This window comes from Aquarana catesbeiana, unplaced genomic scaffold (assembly GCF_042186555.1).
Source record: "Aquarana catesbeiana isolate 2022-GZ unplaced genomic scaffold, ASM4218655v1 unanchor229, whole genome shotgun sequence".
NCBI classification, from domain to species: domain Eukaryota; kingdom Metazoa; phylum Chordata; class Amphibia; order Anura; family Ranidae; genus Aquarana; species Aquarana catesbeiana.
The window spans coordinates 1,015,269-1,033,448 of NW_027362656.1; the positions used below are offsets into that span (position 1 = coordinate 1,015,269).

An 18,180-nucleotide genomic window follows, 5' to 3' on the forward strand; every position below is an offset into this window, starting at 1 on the left:
AGATGAAAAGTCCGACCGTGTGTACGCGGCTTTACACTTCCGCTCAGCACTTGTCACAAAGCAACAATACAGAACAGACTTCTGCAGAACACTAAACAGACTACAGGTGACCTGATTCTCCATCAAACTTCTTCATCTCTCATTCAGGCTTTCTCCACTCTGTATCTGTATCATGCACTCCCTACTTTTCCTTCTCACAGTTGCATCCTCTCTCCTTAAATTCTCACTCCTTCGCCCATCTTCTCCACCCCACAGCTTATATATAATCACCCTCACTCCTGTCTTCACCTTATCACTGCACATATCAGCTCCTGCTAATTCTGAACCCATATACCAATAAAACCTGCAGGCCGCTGGGACGTGTCCCCCCACATAAGTCACACTCCCATATCACCTCTCCCATCCTTCTGCTTCTCCTAACTTCTGGAGATATTTCCCCAAATCCTGGACCACCATCATTTACCTTCGTCCAACATACCCAGCACCCCCATCCTCTGATAGCAGCCGCAATCCACACAATCTCATTTCTATTCCTCTTTGGCATAGAACCAGCCTCCCCTTCTCCTGTACCCTTTGGAATGCCCTCTCTGTTTGTAACAAACTCACCACCGTCCATGATCTATTTATCGCAAACTCCCTGAACCTACTTGCAATTACTGAGACCTGGATTCAAGAATCTGACTATCCTTCTCCTGCTTCTCTCTCCTATGGTGGCCTCCTGTGGACTCACTCTCCCAGGCCTAGTGGACAGAAAGGAGGTGGTGTTGGAATCCTCCTATCCCCTCAAAGCACTTTTCAGGTTCTTCATCCACCCCCTCTCTGTCCTTCTCTTCAAGCTCACTGTATTTGTCTATTTTCTCCAGTTTCATTGAGAATTGCTGTGATCTATCGGCCCCCTGGACCAGTATCAAACTTCCTTGACAACTTCTCTGCCTGGCTACCCTACTTTCTCTCTTCTGAAATTCCAACAATCATTCTTGGTGACTTCAACATCCCTGTTAATCTTAACACTCCCGCTACTTCTAAGCTGCTGAGCCTAACCTCCTCGTTTGACCTAAAACAATGGACAAGCGCTTCTACTCACTCTGTTGGCAACTGCCTTGACCTCATATTCTCCTACCTATGCACTCCGCACACCCTCTCCAATATTCCTTTTGCTCTCTCAGATCACCACCTTATTAGTTTCACTCTCTCCTTGTCTGCCTCCTCCTTGCCTTCCAACTACCAAACTATTACCCGTAGAAACCTTCTCCATCTTAACCCTTCCCTTCTTTTTTCTGCTACAGATTGTCTCTACGACAAAATCTCATCCTTGTCCTGCTCCAACTTGGCCACTTCTGTCTACAACAGTTCACTGTCCCACCCTGGATACCCTCGCCCCCCCCTCACTATGCACAGAATCAGGCCTCGACCGCTACAACCCTGGCAGACAGACAATACCAGAAGCCTCAAAAAACATAGTCGCGCTCTTGAGCATCTGTGGCGAAAAACAAAGTCACAAAGTTTTCAGCCAATATAAATCTGCCCTCCAAAAATACCATTCCTGCCTCCACACTGCCAAACAGACCTACTTTATCACTCTCATTAACACCCTCTCACGCAGTCCCCATCATCTCTTTTCTACCTTTACCACTCTACTTCATCCTCCATTTCCCCCACCCACTAACTTATTCACTGCCCAGGAGATCGCTAATCACTTCAAAAATAAGATTGAGACAATTTGTCTCGAGATCTCTGCTCTGCAAACATCTCCCTCACTTTGCACTCCTTGTCCTCCCGCACAATCAATACTTCCTTCTTTTAACCCAGCTACTATAGAGGAAGTCACTAAACTTTTTTCTAATGCCCACCTAACCTCCTGCCCCCTGGACCCTGTTCCTTCTCAAATACTACAGTCACCGTCTGACTCAATCCTACACTCCTTAACTCATATCTTCAACCTCTCACTCTCTACTGGCATCTTCCCCAACCCTCTAAAACATGCGCTAGTCACTCCCATACCAAAAAAGGCCTCACTAGACCCCACCAATCTTAACAACCTAAGACCAATCTCTTTACTCCCTTTTGCCTCCAAACTCCTTGAACGTTTAGTCCACAACTGACTGAGTGACCACCTCATTGAGAATAATCTTCTCGATCCCCTTCAGTCTGGATTTCGCCCACAGCACTCCACAGAAACTGCCCTCCTAAAACTCAAACGACTTACTAACAGCCAAAACCAACGGTCATTATTCCATACTCTTACTCTTGGACCTTTCTGCTGCCTTTGATACAGTTGACCACCCCCTCCTCCTCAAAAAACTCAATTTACTTGGTCTCCATGGCTGCACTCTCCGTTAGTTACAACTTACAACTCCACTTCCTCTTCTCCAACTCCTCTTACCGTTGGGGTCCCTCAAGGTTCTGTCCTTGGACCTCTACTATTCTCGATCTACATGTCCTCCCTGGGTCAGCTGATAGCCTCCCATGGCTTTCACTACCATTTATATGCTGATAACACCCAAATCTATCTCTCTGCCCCTCATCTCACCCCATCAATCTCCTCACGCATCACTGATCTAATAACAGACATATCAGCCTGGATGTCAAACCACTTCCTCAAACTGAATCTAAAACTGAGCTCTTAATATTTCCTCCCCCACGTGCCTGACTTCTTTGTCAAGATCAATGGCACATCTATCTGTCCGTCCCCACATGCCGGGGTGCTAGGGGTAACCTTAGACTCTGAACTGTCCTTTCAGGCTCACATCCAATTCCTGTCCAAATCATGCCGCCTTAGCCCCAACATTTTCAGGATATGCCCCTTTTTAACTAATGACACTCCCTGGTCATCTCTTGCCTCGACTACTGCAACTCCCTCCTCATTGGATTACCTTTACATAGACTACCCCCCCTTCAGTCCATAATGAATGCCGCTGCAAGACTCATCCACCTTACCAACCATTCAGTGTCCTCCGCCCCTCTCTGCCAATCCCTACACTGGCTTCCACCCAACCAACAAATACAATTCAAAGTACTAACAATAATTTACAAAGCCATCCATAACTCTGCCCCCAGCTACATCACTAACCTAGTCCCAAAATACCAACCAAGCCACTCTCTTCGGTCATCCCAAGACCTCCTGCTCTCTAGCTTCCTTGTCACCTCCTCCCATGCTCACCTCCAGGATTTATCCAGAGCTTCTCCCATCCTTTGGAACTCCCTACCCCAATCAGTCCGACTGTCCCCTAATCTATCCATCTTTAGGCGATCCCTGAAAACCCTTCTCTTCAAAAAAGCCTATCCTGCTTCTAACACTGTTTTACTTCCTCCATCAGCTCATCCCCCAACAGCTATTACCTTTTGTATCAATTGACCCTTCCTTTTTAGATCGTAAGCTCTACCGAGCAGGGCCCTCTGATTCCTCTTGTACCAAATTGTAATGTAACTGTAATGTCTGCCCTCATGTTGGAAAGCACTGCACAAACTGTTGCTGCTATATAAAACCTGTATAATAATATGGAGGAACAGGACAGACATGACTAGGGGTTACTGGGTGTAAATAGAAAATAAGATTTTATTACCTCCTCTGCTGCTTCCTTATTCCAGTAACGTCTCCTATTTCCTATCACATGGAACTTCCTGTATGTACCTGACATCACTTCCTGTCTGTACCTGACATCACTTCCTGTCTGTATTCCATAGAGATGTCCTGTCTGGATATAAGTGAAATCACCACCTTGTGGAGTTTAGAGGAACTGCAGCCCCAAGAAATGTCTCACAGTAACAATTCCTTTAACCACCTCAATATTGGACACTTTCAACCCCCTTTCATGCAACACTGTACACATATAACAGTTTTATCATTTTTTTTTTTCACACAAATAGAGCTTTCTTTTGGTGGTATTTAATCACCGCTGGGTTGTTTATTTTTTGAGCTACAAACGACAAAAGACTGACCATTTTCTGTTATACATTTCTTTTTATATAAATTTGATTGAATTTTGCAAACTACAAAAGACAGAGGTGACAAGACACCTCAACAGACAGATAGAGGGTAACAGACAGCAGATACAAGGAATGAGAATATATTTGAAAACCACAACTGATTGAGGCAACAATAGGAAAGTAGTGTATGGTTGCTAAGATCAAGGAGACGTGGATGGATGAGAACAGAGGAAGGGTGATAGACCTCACATAGGGTCCAGAAAGGTGCCCTAAAAGCAGTGCATCTCCTGACCCTAAGATAAGGCTAGTGGTTGGAATGAAGAATATAGCTAGGTCTAGCTACTAGAACTCTCAGAACGTTGCAGGAGTTGAACTTGATCATAACAAAATGAAGTGAGTAAAGCCAGCATTTCTGAGTCTGAAAAGGTGGAATGGATAAATACTTGCCATCTGGAAGTAAAACTTATTGCACATTTCCAGGTCAAGCTTTTCATGCTAGAACAAGGTTTTTAATTCCTTTTTTTTTAGAATGGCCCTTCATGCCACTAGCAGGCAAATTGTGATCCAGTGTCAGTGAGCGATTCTCTGCTGTGATGATGGCGGCTTGTGTGTATGAGAGCTATCATACCCAAAAAGGAATAAAAAGGGGTCATTCGGGATATGCCGTTGGGTGACTCTGTAGATGAAGATAATCACCAGGTTCCAAAGGTTTGAGAGAGGTGGGAAGAGCCAAAAACGGTGTGTGCTAGGTATGGCCTTGCTTGGCTGCAGAGTGGGCAAAGAGCGAATTTGGGGTTGGATTTTTGATTTGAGAAATAAAACAAAAGGCTCTATGGATGAGTTTAAGCTGAGTCTTTTGTCAGACTTCATTGGGTATTAAAGGAGAAGTTCTATCGTACCCGCTTATCTATTTATGTGTGGGCAATTTAACTGGAAAGACTTTGCTCCAGTTAGCTGCCGATGAACGACTGAAAGGGGACATAAACTTAAGGTGGTTGTGAAGCCACTTAGTAAATTACATGCAATCCCGTCTGTTAGAAAGAGTCCTATGCTGCAGTGTAAGTACTTTGTAAGAAAAATGCCCTTTTCTACCTGAATTCACCACTCAGCGCTCGCGTGACTCCTCGCTGATCCCTCTCCCGATTTGACAGCTAGAGTGGGAGGGGCTGAGAATCCCCCGCTGACTTCAGTGGTGAGGAAAGGAGGAGAGAGCCAAGACGTCAGCTGGGGAGGACAGGAGCAGCGAGGAGTCATCTGAGTGCCCATCGGCGCTGTGAATTCAGGTAGAAATGGGCAAATGTTTTACAAAGCACAGACACTGCAGCATAGGATGCTTTCTAACAGAGGGGATTGCGTGTAATATACACTATAATTTCAGCTGAAGGAGGGGGGGGCACTGTTACTAGCTGACAGGCAGGGAGGGGAGGGGGGAGAAGATGGGGGAGAGCAGAAAGGAGAGCTGCAGATAAAGGTGGCACATAAGCTGACCACAGTGTCAGGGCTCAGCAGCCATGATAAACTGTGGTCAGTTTACAGGGGGGAGGGCAGAACCAGGCAGGATCAGCCAGGTATTTCAGGTGATACAGGGTACCAAGTGACAGCACGAGCACTGTGCTGTTTAACATGCTTTCAAAATACAGGATCCATTTTTTTATTTTAGGGTTACAAGCGCTTTAAGGTTGAGGGGACAGTAAATGTCCAAGATGGAATAAGCTTGAGTGGAGATGAATGAAATCTTTTAGTCTGGTCTAGGCAGCATGATGTTGCATATCTGATGCATTCCCAGTGATGAAATAGGTGGTGGGTGGGCAATGAAAAGTCTTTTGCCAGAGTTTGGAAGGATTGTGGGTTGCCAGATTCCATATCAAATAAGGAAGAAACCAATGTTAATCCTCTATTCCATGTCGTGAAGGCCCCATGTTGCATACCTGCAGGGAACATCGGGTTTCCCTGTATGGGCAAATACCTTGAAATGATTGGAGAAAGGCCCAGTTCTTTTTAAACTTCTTGCCACACTATGTTGGTGTCCCTTAGAATCACATTGTGTTGAAATACAGAAGGTAGTTGTTTCCATTTGCAATACAGTAGAACTCCTAGGGAGTAAGAAAGTGCCATTTCTGACTCCAGTGACCTATTTGTGTAGCGGGATGAGGAGAAACCCAATCTAGTAGCCGGGCCAGATTATACACCCTAATATTTATAGCTTGTATCCCCTTCACTCCTAGGGAGATAAAGTTTGGATAATGCTATGCAATGATTTTTATTCTGCCACAGGAACGAGGACAGGGCCCTATTCAAGAAATAAACATCCTTGTGTTTTAATAAAAGGGGGATAGTTTGAAGTGGATAAAGTAAGCTGGTGAAACTCGTCATATTGAATAAAAGACATCTCCCCAGGAGTGAAATGGGTAAATCCACCCAAGTCTCCAATGCTGAAACAATCTACTAAATCAGGGATGGAAAATTTAAAGAGTAAATAGAGGTAGCCGGTCTTCCTATCTTTACACCTAAATATGTGATAAAGCTCTCCGCAATGGCAGAAGGGGATGTTTGATACCAAGGACGGGAGAAAGGAGAATATCTCTTTTATCATAGTTAATTTGAAGACTGGAACATAAACAGAATTCATCAAAAATAATGTCAACAGATGGATTTGAGGCAAAAATTATGACACTGTCAGCAAAAAAAGCTGTACGTGCCTCCACCCTACCCACGGGGACCCCATGCAAGGGAGCCACCTCCAACAGGTATCTGGACAAGGGTCCCAGTGCTATGTTCAACAAGAGGGGCGATAAATGACAACCATGTCTAGTTCCTTTAACTAATCGGATATCATTGAAGATCATCACCACTCTAGCCACCGGAGAACGATTCATACTTTGAATGAAATGTAAGAAGGTAGAAAATTCAATTTTGTCTAGGACAATGGAGAGCCAATACAGACTGACATTATGGAAATTTGCTTTGCTGACATTGCTTTGCTGACATTGCTTTCTCCGCATATAGAGTGATGATCGCATAATCCCACAAAGGATGGGACTTAGAGCATTCCAAGACCGTGAGGACCTTACATTTATTGATTGAGGCTGTCCGGCCTTTGATAAAACCCGATTGCACGGGGTGAATCAATGTTGGTAAAATTTCAGCCAAGCGGGTGGTCACAATCTTGGAAGGTATTTCATATCTAAGTTTAATAAAGAGATAGGTTGATAGGACCCAGGTTCTAAGGGATCTTTGCCTTTCTTAGCTAATAGTTTAATATACGCCTGATTGCCAGTTGGCAAATAAGTGCCGTCAGACCAAATCTTATTATATACGTCTGCAAAAGCTGGATGAATAATGTCTTTAAACCATTTAAAGAATTCCCCAGTGAACCCGTCAGGGCCAGGGGCTTTATTGTTTGGTAAATGCTGTATAAATTCCTTATTTCATCAGAGGAGATGGTAGGGTTGTCCCCTCATCTCTTTAAACCCGAACACATATGAATTACACGGGTTCTGAGGCTAATTTAATGCAGATAAGGCACCAAGTGAGTTTAATTACCACCTCAATCAGCCACAGAACCTGTGTAATTCATATGTGTTCGGTTTTGAAGGTATGAGGCGGCAACCCTAGGAGATGGGCATTAATAAAAGTAATTGTAAAGTCTCATTTTTTTCTCTCTAAAAATACCAAACATGTTATACTTACCTGCTCTGTAATGGTTTTGCACAGGGCAGACCAGATCTTCCTCTTCTTGGGTCCCTCTTTGGCTCTCTTGGCCCCTCCCACCTGTAGAGTGCCGCCACAGCAAGTAGCTTGCTATGGGGGCACCCGAGCTGAGTCACAGCTCTGTGGGTCCATTCAGCCCCCCCTCTCTCCTGATTGGCTAACTGACTTGGATTGACAGCAGCGGAAGGCAATGGTGCTGCTGCTGTGTTTCAGCCAATCAGGAGGAGAGTCCTGGAAGGCTGAGAAACTCGTGGACATCGATGAAAAGAGATGGGGGCTCAGGTAAGTATTAGGGGGGCTGAGGGGGGCTGCTGCACACAGAAGGCTTTTTATCTTAATGCATAGAATGCATCTTCTGCCTTTACAACTCCTTTAAGAGCGCTAGTCGGGAGGACGCTATGGTAGGGAGCCTTCCTGTCTGTACATGACATCACTTCCTGTCTGTAGCTGACATGGCTTCCTGTCTTCCATAAAGACCTCTGGGTAGAAATTAGATCACCACCTTGTGGAGATCAGAGGAACTGCAGAAACGTCTGGTAGTGTGAACACGGCCTTGTGCTGTGTGTGTATGTACTGTATATCCTTATAGATGGGGTCATCTCCACTCCCACCAAAGGGGGATAGAAATATATTAGTATAAGTTTGAAGCCCCTGGGCTGATGCTGTGCTAAAACTAAAAACTAGTGAAATAAAAAATAAGCTGCTGACATCAAAAAGTCCAATACAGAAACTCCTAATAAAGTGCAAATATCCAACAAAAAATGCAGCGCTAATATAATCATACATATATGAATATAAATATACATAAAAAATTGGTGAGAAAATACCAAAGTGAAAAAAAGAAAAAAGTGAAAAAAAGAAAAACTAAAGCAGGGTCCCATCAAGGAAAAAAGTCCATAGATTCTTAAAAAACAACTAGATCCAACTAGATGAGCAAAATTAATTGCAGAAAGAAGAAGTCTTCAAAACAAACAAAGTGCATCCAGATCAGATCATCCAGCTGCTTACCAGAAAGCGATGACCGCCACAGCAGTCTCGCCCAGCCTTAGAGAAGTATGGTATCCCTCAAACCCCTGTGGAAAATCCAAGACTCCCGCTGCTGCTATAAGTATTTAGAAACACAAAGCGAAAAGGACTTCCATTGTGTAGTACGTTGATAATAAAATTGAATTAAACATAAGTATTGCACTTACAAGAAAGGAGTCATCTATCAGCAAACAGGCAGTGTGGATACAATAAGCCGGAGTTGCGATACAACCATCGGTCTCCCACTACTTCCTATGTCGCGCGCCCATCCACCGTCTCGGAAGGAACGAACGTGATGACGTCACCGTCGAAGGCTCCACCCAATGGTCATGCCTTCTTCCACCTACACATGATGGTGAGGGCACGCCCTTAGTAGTGCTTCCCCACTCACCAGAGCAATATGACTCCCAGCTTTTCATCTACCAGAGTCACCAACATCCTTCACACTCTCCTCACCTCCGATGGCAAAGGAACTGGATCCTCCTCGCTCACTCCTGCAAGTCTGCTGCGCTTTCTGTCAGTCTCCCTCCTAGACATGGCTTCCTCCTCCGACCGCTGTTCCAGCAGGAACTCCACCTCTTCATACACACTCAGAGCTCCGCCTCTTTATACACACTCAGAGCTCCGCCTCTTTATACACACTCAGAGCTCCGCCTCTTCATACACACTCAGAGCTCCGCCTCTTCATACACACTCAGAGCTCTGCCTCTTCATACACACTCACAGCTCTGCCTCTTCATACACACTCAGAGCTCTGCCTCTTCATACACACTCAGAGCTCTGCCTCTTCATACACACTCACAGCTCCGCCTCTTCATACACACTCAGGGCTCTGCCTCTTCATACACACTCAGGGCTTCACCTCTTCATACACACTCAGAGCTCCGCCTCTTCACACACACTCAGAGCTCCGCCTCAGGGCTCCTCCTCTTCATACACACTCACAGCTCCGCCTCTTCATACACACTCACAGCTCCGCCTCTTCATACACACTCACAGCTCCGCCTCTTCATACACACTCAGGGCTCCACTTCTTCATACACACTCAGAGCTCCGCCTCTTCACACGCACTCAGAGCTCCGCCTCTTCATACACACTCAGGGCTCTTCCTCTTCATACACACTCAGAGCTCCTCCTCTTCATACACACTCAGAGCTCCGACTCTTCATACACACTCACAGCTCCGCCTCTTCATACACACTCAGGGCTCCGCCTCTTCATACACACTCAGAGCTCCGCCTCTTCATACACACTCAGAGCTCCGCCTCTTCATACACACTCACAGCTCCGCCTCTTCATACACACTCAGAGCTCCGCCTCTTCATACACACTCAGAGCTCCGCCTCTTCATACACACTCAGAGCTCCGCCTCTTCATACATACTCAGAGCTTCGCCTCTTCATACACACTCAGAGCTCCGCCTCTTCATACACACTCAGAGCTCCTCCTCTTCATACACACTCACAGCTCCGCCTCTTCATACACACTCAGAGCTCCGCTTCTTCATACACACTCATAGCTCCTCCTCTTCATACACACTCTGAGCTTCGCCTCTTCATACACACTCAGAGCTCCGCCTCTTAATACACACTCAGGGCTCCGCCTCTTCATACACAGGAGCTCCACCTCTTCATACACACTCAGGGCTCCGCCTTTTCATAACACTCAGAGCTCTGCCTCTTCATACACACTCAGAGCTCCGCCTCTTCATACACACTCAGAGCTCCGCCTCTTCATACACACTCAGAGCTCTGCCTCTTCATACACACTCAGGGCTCCGCCTCTTCATACACACTCAGAGCTCCGCCTCTTCATACACACTCAGAGTTCTGCCTCGTCATACACACTCAGAGCTCCGCCTCTTCATACACACTCAGGGCTCCGCCTCTTCATACACACTCAGGGCTCCGCCTCTTCATACACACTCAGGGCTCCGCCTCTTCATACACACTCAGAGCTCCGCCTCTTCATACACACTCAGAGCTCCGCCTCTTCATACACACTCAGAGCTTCGCCTCTTCATACACACTCAGGGCTCTGCCTCTTCATAAACACTCAGGTGCTCCACCTCTTCATACACACTCAGGGCTCCGCCTTTTCATAACACTCAGAGCTCCTCCTCTTCATACACACTCAGAGCTCCGCCTCTTCATACACACTCAGAGCTCCGCCTCTTCATACACACTCAGGGCTCCACCTCTTCATACACACTCAGAGCTCCGCCTCTTCACACGCACTCAGAGCTCCGCCTCTTCATACACACTCAGGGCTCCACCTCTTCATACACACTCAGAGCTCCGCCTCTTCACATGCACTCAGAGCTCCGCCTCTTCATACACACTCAGAGCTCCGCCTCTTCATACACACTCAGAGCTCCTCCTTTTCATACACACTCAGGGCTCCTCCTCTTCATGCACACTCAGAGCTCTGCCTCTTCATACACACTCACAGCTCCGCCTCTTCATACACACTCAGGGCTCCGCCTCTTCATACACACTCAGAGCTCCGCCTCTTCATACACACTCAGGGCTCCACCTCTTCACACATACTCAGAGCTCCGCCTCTTCATACACACTCACAGCTCCGCCTCTTCATACACACTCACAGCTCCGCCTCTTCATACACACTCACAGCTCCGCCTCTCTTTATACACACTCAGAGCTCTGCCTCTTCATACACACTCAGAGCTCCGCCTCTTCATACACGCTCAGAGCTCCGCCTCTTCATACACACTCATAGCTCCTCCTCTTCATACACACTCAGAGCTTTGCCTCTTCATAAACACTCAGCTCCGCCTCTTCATACACACTCAGAGCTCCGCCTCTTCATACACACTCAGGAGCTCCACCTCTTCATACACACTCAGGGCTCCTCCTCTTCATACACACTCAGAGCTCCGCCTCTTCATACACACTCAGAGCTCCGCCTCTTCATACACACTCAGGGAGGAGAGAAAGGGGAAGGATATACAGTACATACACACAGCACAAGGCTGTGTTCACACTATGATTTGATTCTCAAGGCTGCAGTTCCTCTGAGCTCCACAAGATGGTGATCTCACTTCTACCCAGATAGGAAGACTCTATGGAATACAGACAGGAAGTGATGTCATGTACACAGGACATTCCATTTGGAAGGACGCACAAAGAAGACGTTGCTGGATTTGGCGGCAGAGGAGGTAATATGTAGATTAACCCCTTCAGGGGAATCAGTTGATGATTAATATATTTTGCTTCCAAAGCTGGTCATAGATGGTTCAGTTTTATCGTTCAGCCAGAGTCAGGTTGTCACCTCATCCCTTTAAACCCGGACACAAATTAATTACACAGGTTCTGTGGCTGATTAAGGTGGTAATTAAACTCACTTGGTGCTTTATCTGCATTAAATTAGCCTCAGAACCTGTGTAATTCATATGTGTTAAGGTTTATACATAACACAACACATTGGAGGGAGATGGGGGAATCCTCCCCTCTGCACTATTGTATTCTGACAATGGGGGGCGCTCCTCCGCTCTCAGAATACACAGATCAGTGAAGAAGCTATTGGCTGCAGCCGCTGATCGAGTGACTTTTATCCGGCAGTGACCACACATGGATGAAATGTGACCGATCCCTGCTGAACCAGCTGAATTTCCATGTCTCTATGGTCACCATAAGTGACTTCCCCCCCTCCCCCTCCCCCTCATCTCCTTCATTATGTAAGTCATGCTGAGATAATCTCCCATTGGCTGAGCAATATTCTCATTTGTCTCTGAGCTCCTTCTTGCTATTCCTCATTAGAGATGAGCTTCATGTTCGAGTCGAACCCATGTTCGACTCGAACATCGGCTGTTCGATCGTTCGTCGAATTCCGAAGGATATGGGCCGTTTGCGCCAAATTCGTGTGGCGCGTCACAGCCCATAATTCACTGCGGCATCGCAGTGCATTGCTGGCTGATGATTGGCCAAGCATGCACTATGACCCGCATGTTTGGCCAATCACAGCGTCGTCGGTAGAGAGAGCTGTAATTGGCCAAAGCCAGGGTGGCTTTGGCCAATTATGGCTCAGGGGGTTTAGAACACGCCCCACGCTATATAAGGCCGCCTGCACGGCAGCCCTGTGTAGTGTGTGTTCCGGCGTTGAGATACATAGATAGACAGAGAGACAGTGTCATTTCATTTGAGTTAGCTAGATTAGGCAGGACAATCAGAGAGTTAGCTGCACTTACAGTGTATTGTGTATATATATATGCATCCCAGGTGTTGCATATATATATATATATATACACTGTATTCAGTTTAGCTAGATCCGTTCCTGTTATCTTCCTACTGACAGGGAGGCTTGTCTTGTTACAGTATTTACAGCTACCTGAAGAAAATTGCTGGTGTTCTTTTTATCCTATTAGTACCACAGTCAGGCAGCTAGACTATTTGCAGTTAGTGTAGTGCGTCCTGCTCACAGTGTTCAGCTAAAACTACAAGTTAGTGTAGTGAGACCTCTGCACAGTGTTCAGCTAAAGCTACAAGTTAGTGTAGTACGTACTGCTCACAGTGTTCAGCTAAAACTACAATTTAGTGTAGTGTGTCCTGCTCACAGTGTTCAGCTAAAACTACAAGTTAGTGTAGTGAGACCTCTGCACCATGTTCATCTAAAGCTACAAGTTAGTGTAGTGCGTCCTCCTCACAGTGTTCAGCTAAACCTACAAGTTATTTTTTTGCGAGCTCTGCACAGTGTTCATCTAAAGCTACAAGTTAGTGTAGTGCATCCTGCTCACAGTGTTCAGCTAAAACTACAAGTTAGTGTAGTGAGACCTCTGCACAGTGTTCATCTAAAGCTACAAGTTAGTGTAGTGCGTCCTGTTCACAGTGTTCAGCTAAAACTACAAGTTAGTGTAGTGAGACCTCTGCACCGTGTTCATCTAAAGCTACAAGTTAGTGTAGTGCGTCCTGCTCACACGCTAAAACTACAAGTTAGTGTAGTGAGACCTCTGCACCGTGTTCATCTAAAGCTACAAGTTAGTGTAGTGCGTCCTGCTCATAGTGTTCATCTAAAGCTACAAGTTAGTGTAGTGCGTCCTGCTCACAGTGTTCATCTAAAGCTACAAGTTAGTGTAGTGCGTCCTGCTCACAATGTTCAGCTAAAACTACAAGTTAGTGTAGTGAGACCTCTGCACAGTGTTCATCTAAAGCTACAAGTTAGTGTAGTGCATCCTGCTCACAGTGTTCAGCTAAAACTACAAGTTAGTGTAGTGAGACCTCTGCACAGTGTTCATCTAAAACTACAAGTTAGTGTAGTGAGACCTCTGCACAGTGTTCATCTAAAGCTACAAGTTAGTGTAGTGCGTCCTGCTCACAGTGTTCAGCTAAAACTACAAGTTAGTGTGGTGCGTCCTCCTCACAGTGTTTAGCTAAACCTACAAGTTATTTTTTTGCGAGCTCTGCACAGTGTTCAGCTAAAGCTACCTGTAGAAGGTTGGTGGTGTTTTCCTGATCCTATCACTACCGCAGGCAGCCAAAAAAGCTACAAATTAGTTTTTTGCGAGCTCTGCACAGTGTTCAGCTAAAGCTACCTGTAGAAGGTTGGTGGTGTTCTCATACTACAGGCAGGCAGTTGATTTTGCTAGCTGCAGTATCAGTACATATATATATATATATATATATATATATATATATATATATATATATATATATATCCCAGCTTAGTGCAGCTACAGGCCATTAGTATGTATGGAAGGCCAAGAAGGAGAGGCAGACAGTCACAAGCCAATAAAAGAGGGCAAGCAGGCTCTGTGTCTAGTGCTGGTCATGGAGACGATGGATCCTCATCAGCACGTGGCCGTGGGACACTCTTGGCCTTTTTTTCGGCAGCTGGCCGCGTTGAGCCGCAACATGTGGAAGACTTGGTCGAGTGGATGACCAAGCCATCCTCATCCTCCTCATCCTCTCTCACCCATGCCCATGCTGGCAAAGCAGCGGCCTCTTCCCTCGGCTCAATGTCATCAGTGACTCCTTCCCTAGCCCCACCATGTCCTCCTGAGGAGTCCCTCGAACTGTTTGACCACAGTGTTGGGTACATGCTCCAGAGGATGCCCAGCGTTTGGAAGGCTCTGATGATGATACTGAGCTCGATGAAGGCAGTAACGTGAGTACGGACAGAGGGGGTGCCCAAGAAGGACAGCAATCTGGCAGTCATGCTCCCCCTGCTGCAGCATACTGCCAGGTTTTCTCCAGTGATGAGGAGGGAGGGGATGATGAGGTCACTGACTGAACATGGGTGCCTGATAGGAGAGAGGAGGAGGAGGCGGCACATTACCAACGAGGCAGGATGCCCTCCAGGGGCCAGCCTAAGGGCAGCACACTGACTGCATCACACCCCAAAGCTCCACATGTGCAGGGCGCTGCAGTCTCTGCGCGTTATTCAAAAAGTTCTTTGGTGTGGGCCTTTTTTGAGACGAGTGCATCAGATCGCACCGCTGCTATTTGCAACATATGTCTCAAGCGTATCTCGCGTGGCCAAAACATCTCCCGCTTGGGTACCACATGCTTGACCAGACATATCTTGACCTGCCATGCAGTTCGTTGGCAAGCGTATCTAAAAGACCCACACCAAAGAACAAAGAGGACCTCTCCTTGCTCCTCATCAACTGAGATCTCCAACCCCACTATACCTTCAGTCCTCTCTGAGACCTGCACTGAGAGGAATGAAGGTGTAGAATTAGGTGTGTCACAGCCAAGTACTTGTGGGCAATCTGCTTTGGGTACACCGACGTCAGATTGTACCAGGCAAATTTCCCTGCCCCAGCTGCTGCACCGCTGTTCCCAGAGACTGGGAGGCTACAAACTCCTGTTTCTGGACAACGTGTTGCTGAGGCTTCGGTCAGTCAAAGAAGGAGCGGTGGAGAAGGTGGCCATCTGACCGATGCGTTCAGACAATTTTTTGGTCCGCAGCCCCAAGGTATGATCGGTTCCAGCAACCATCGCCAGCGTCTGTTTTACATGGTGCAGGAATACCTAGGGGCAAGATCTGACTTGGACACCTTTCCCACCGAAAATCCTCTGGGTTACTGGGTCTTGAGGATGGATCACTGGCCAGAGCTTGCACAGTATGCAATTGAGCTACTGGCCTGTCCTGCATCCAGCGTTCTTTCGGAACGCACATTCAGTGCTGCTGGAGGCTTTGTAACCGATCACAGGGTGCGTCTGTCCACCGACTCGGTCGATCGACTGACCTTCATAAAAATGAATCAGTCTTAGATCACCACCAGCTACCAAGCACCTGATGCTGATTTAACCGAATAATGTTTTTTGAAATCTCAGATCCCTTCAAAGACTGCCTATGCTGATGTTGAGTGACTATCCTGAGTAATTATCCTTTTCCTCCTCAATGATCATGCTGATAGCTTGTAAGAACATTTTTGGTTCTGGGCGCCACCACCAGTGCCTAAGGCCCAATTTTTCGGCCCCTGTTTAATAGGGGTGTGTAATTACAATTTTTGATGCAATACTTTGCAGCAGGGCTCGTTCCTGCGTTCCAACTAGAGTATCTGTGAGGGGTTGCAGTGTTGTGCCACCAGCAGCAGTGCCTAAGGCCTAATTTTTCAGCCCCTGTTCAACAGGGGCATGTAATTACAATTCTTGATCTAATATTTCACAGCAGGGCCCATTTCTGCACCCACCAAGAGCGAGTGAGGACTTACAGTGTTGTGGCACCAGCACCACCACCAAAGGCCCAATTTTTCTGCCCTTGTTCAACAGGGGCATGTAATTACAATTCTTGATCCAATATTTCACAGCAGGGCCTGTTTCTGTGCCCAGCAAGAGCGAGTGAGGACTTACAGTGTTGTGGCACCAGCACCACCACCAAAGGCCCAATTTTTCTGCCCTTGTTCAACAGGGGCATATAATTACAATTCTTGATCTAATATTTCACAGCAGGGCCCATTTCTGCGCCCACCAAGAGCGAGTGAGGACTTACAGTGTTGTGGCACCAGCATCACCACCACCACCAAAGGCCCAGTTTTTCTGCCCCTGTTCAACAGGGGCATGTAATTACAATTCTTGATCTAATATTTCACAGCAGGGCCCTGTGAGGGCTTACAGTGTTGTGGCCACAACAACACCTAAGGCCCAAATTTCTGCTGAGTATATAGGGCAGGCCCCTACTTTCAAACATCTAACTTACAAACGACTCCTACTTTCAAACGGAAGGAGACAACAGAAAGTGAGATGAAATCTAACCCTAGGAAGGGAAATTCACCCCTGTAAGAGTTAATATGGGAAAAACATTTCTCCTTTCCACTGATGCTTTACAATCCTTGTTCCACAAAAAACCCCAAATTTTCAAAAAACATTTGTCATTGGGACAAAAAGTGAGGTGAAATCTTCTGAAGAGGAGGACAGACAGCAAAACAAATGTCACAGGGGTGATAACCCTTCCCTATGTTTTCCAAAAAGCTTAAAGATTTTTTGGCTGGAGCTAAACACGTTAAAAATGTACCCGTTCAAAATTACAAACAGATTCTACTTAACAAACCTACAGTCCCTGTCTTGTTTGCACCGCCTGTATACTGCTGTTCAGAGTATATAGGGCCTGGTGGCCCCACACCTTTCCTTATTTTAATTTGGGTGCGGGGTTCCCCTTAATATCCATACAAGACCCAAAGGGCCTGGTAATGGACTGGGGGGTACCCATGCCATTTGTCTCACTGATTTTCATCCATATTGCCAGGATCCGACATTACATTAAAGCCGCAAGCAGTTTTAAATGACTTTTTTTCCTTTAAAAATGACATTTTGTGCAGGGACTTTAAGCATCATTAAAATCACTGCTCCCGAAAAAACGGCCGTTTTTAAAAGTTTTTTTTGCATTGATACATGTCCCCTGGGGCAGGACCCGGGTCCCCAAACCCTTTATAGGACAATACCATGCAAATTAGCCTTTAAAATTAGCACTTTTGATTTCGAACGTTCGAGTCCCATAGACGTCAATGGGGTTCTAACGTTCGTGCGAATTTTCGGTCCGTTCGCAGGTTCTGGTGCGAACCGAACCGGGGGGTATTCGGCTCATCCCTATTCCTCATCCTGCCTGTTTCCTTGGATTGATGTTCTGTGTAGTGACCCCGGCTTCATCTCTTGGATGCGCTCATCTATTGCTTGTCCTGACCTTTATCCTGATTCCTGGATCTCCTCCTCATCCCTCCTCCATATCCTCTTACACAGCTTTTCTCCACACCTGCAGTGATCCTGGGGGGTGGAAACTTGGCACCAGCACTCAGAAAAATCCATCCCCATCATTAGGAGCTCTGGAGAAAATTGTCTGCTATTTACACTCCGTTCCTCCGCACGTCACCTGATCACATGAGAGCTTACTTTCACAGATTCCTGACAGATTTCTGTATGGCAAAGGTCAAAGTTCACTCTTTAGTTTAGGAGAGGTAGGACACACACAGGAACAATAATTTGGTTTGCACAGGAGCCTCATATAGAGGACCCCTCAAATCTCACCCTCCAAATTTCCCTCCATTGAGAGTCTTTATGT

The 18,180-nt window shown here is 46.4% G+C and overlaps 2 protein-coding genes and 1 pseudogene across 2 annotated transcripts in view; 1 reads left to right on the forward strand and 2 right to left on the reverse strand.

The window, feature by feature from the left end:
• The window catches only part of LOC141121742 (uncharacterized), a 286,488-nt gene extending 282,462 nt beyond the window's left edge, over positions 1-4,026 (reverse strand). The window contains exon 1 of the mRNA XM_073611451.1: positions 3,564-4,026. The gene's annotated coding sequence lies outside the window, so the exon portion shown is untranslated. The remainder of the gene's footprint in view (positions 1-3,563) is intronic.
• LOC141121752 (uncharacterized) overlaps positions 1-18,180 on the reverse strand; it is a 617,570-nt gene that overhangs the window by 500,112 nt on the left and 99,278 nt on the right. The window lies entirely within an intron of this gene.
• LOC141121739 (uncharacterized) overlaps positions 1-18,180 on the forward strand; it is a 473,317-nt pseudogene that overhangs the window by 447,427 nt on the left and 7,710 nt on the right.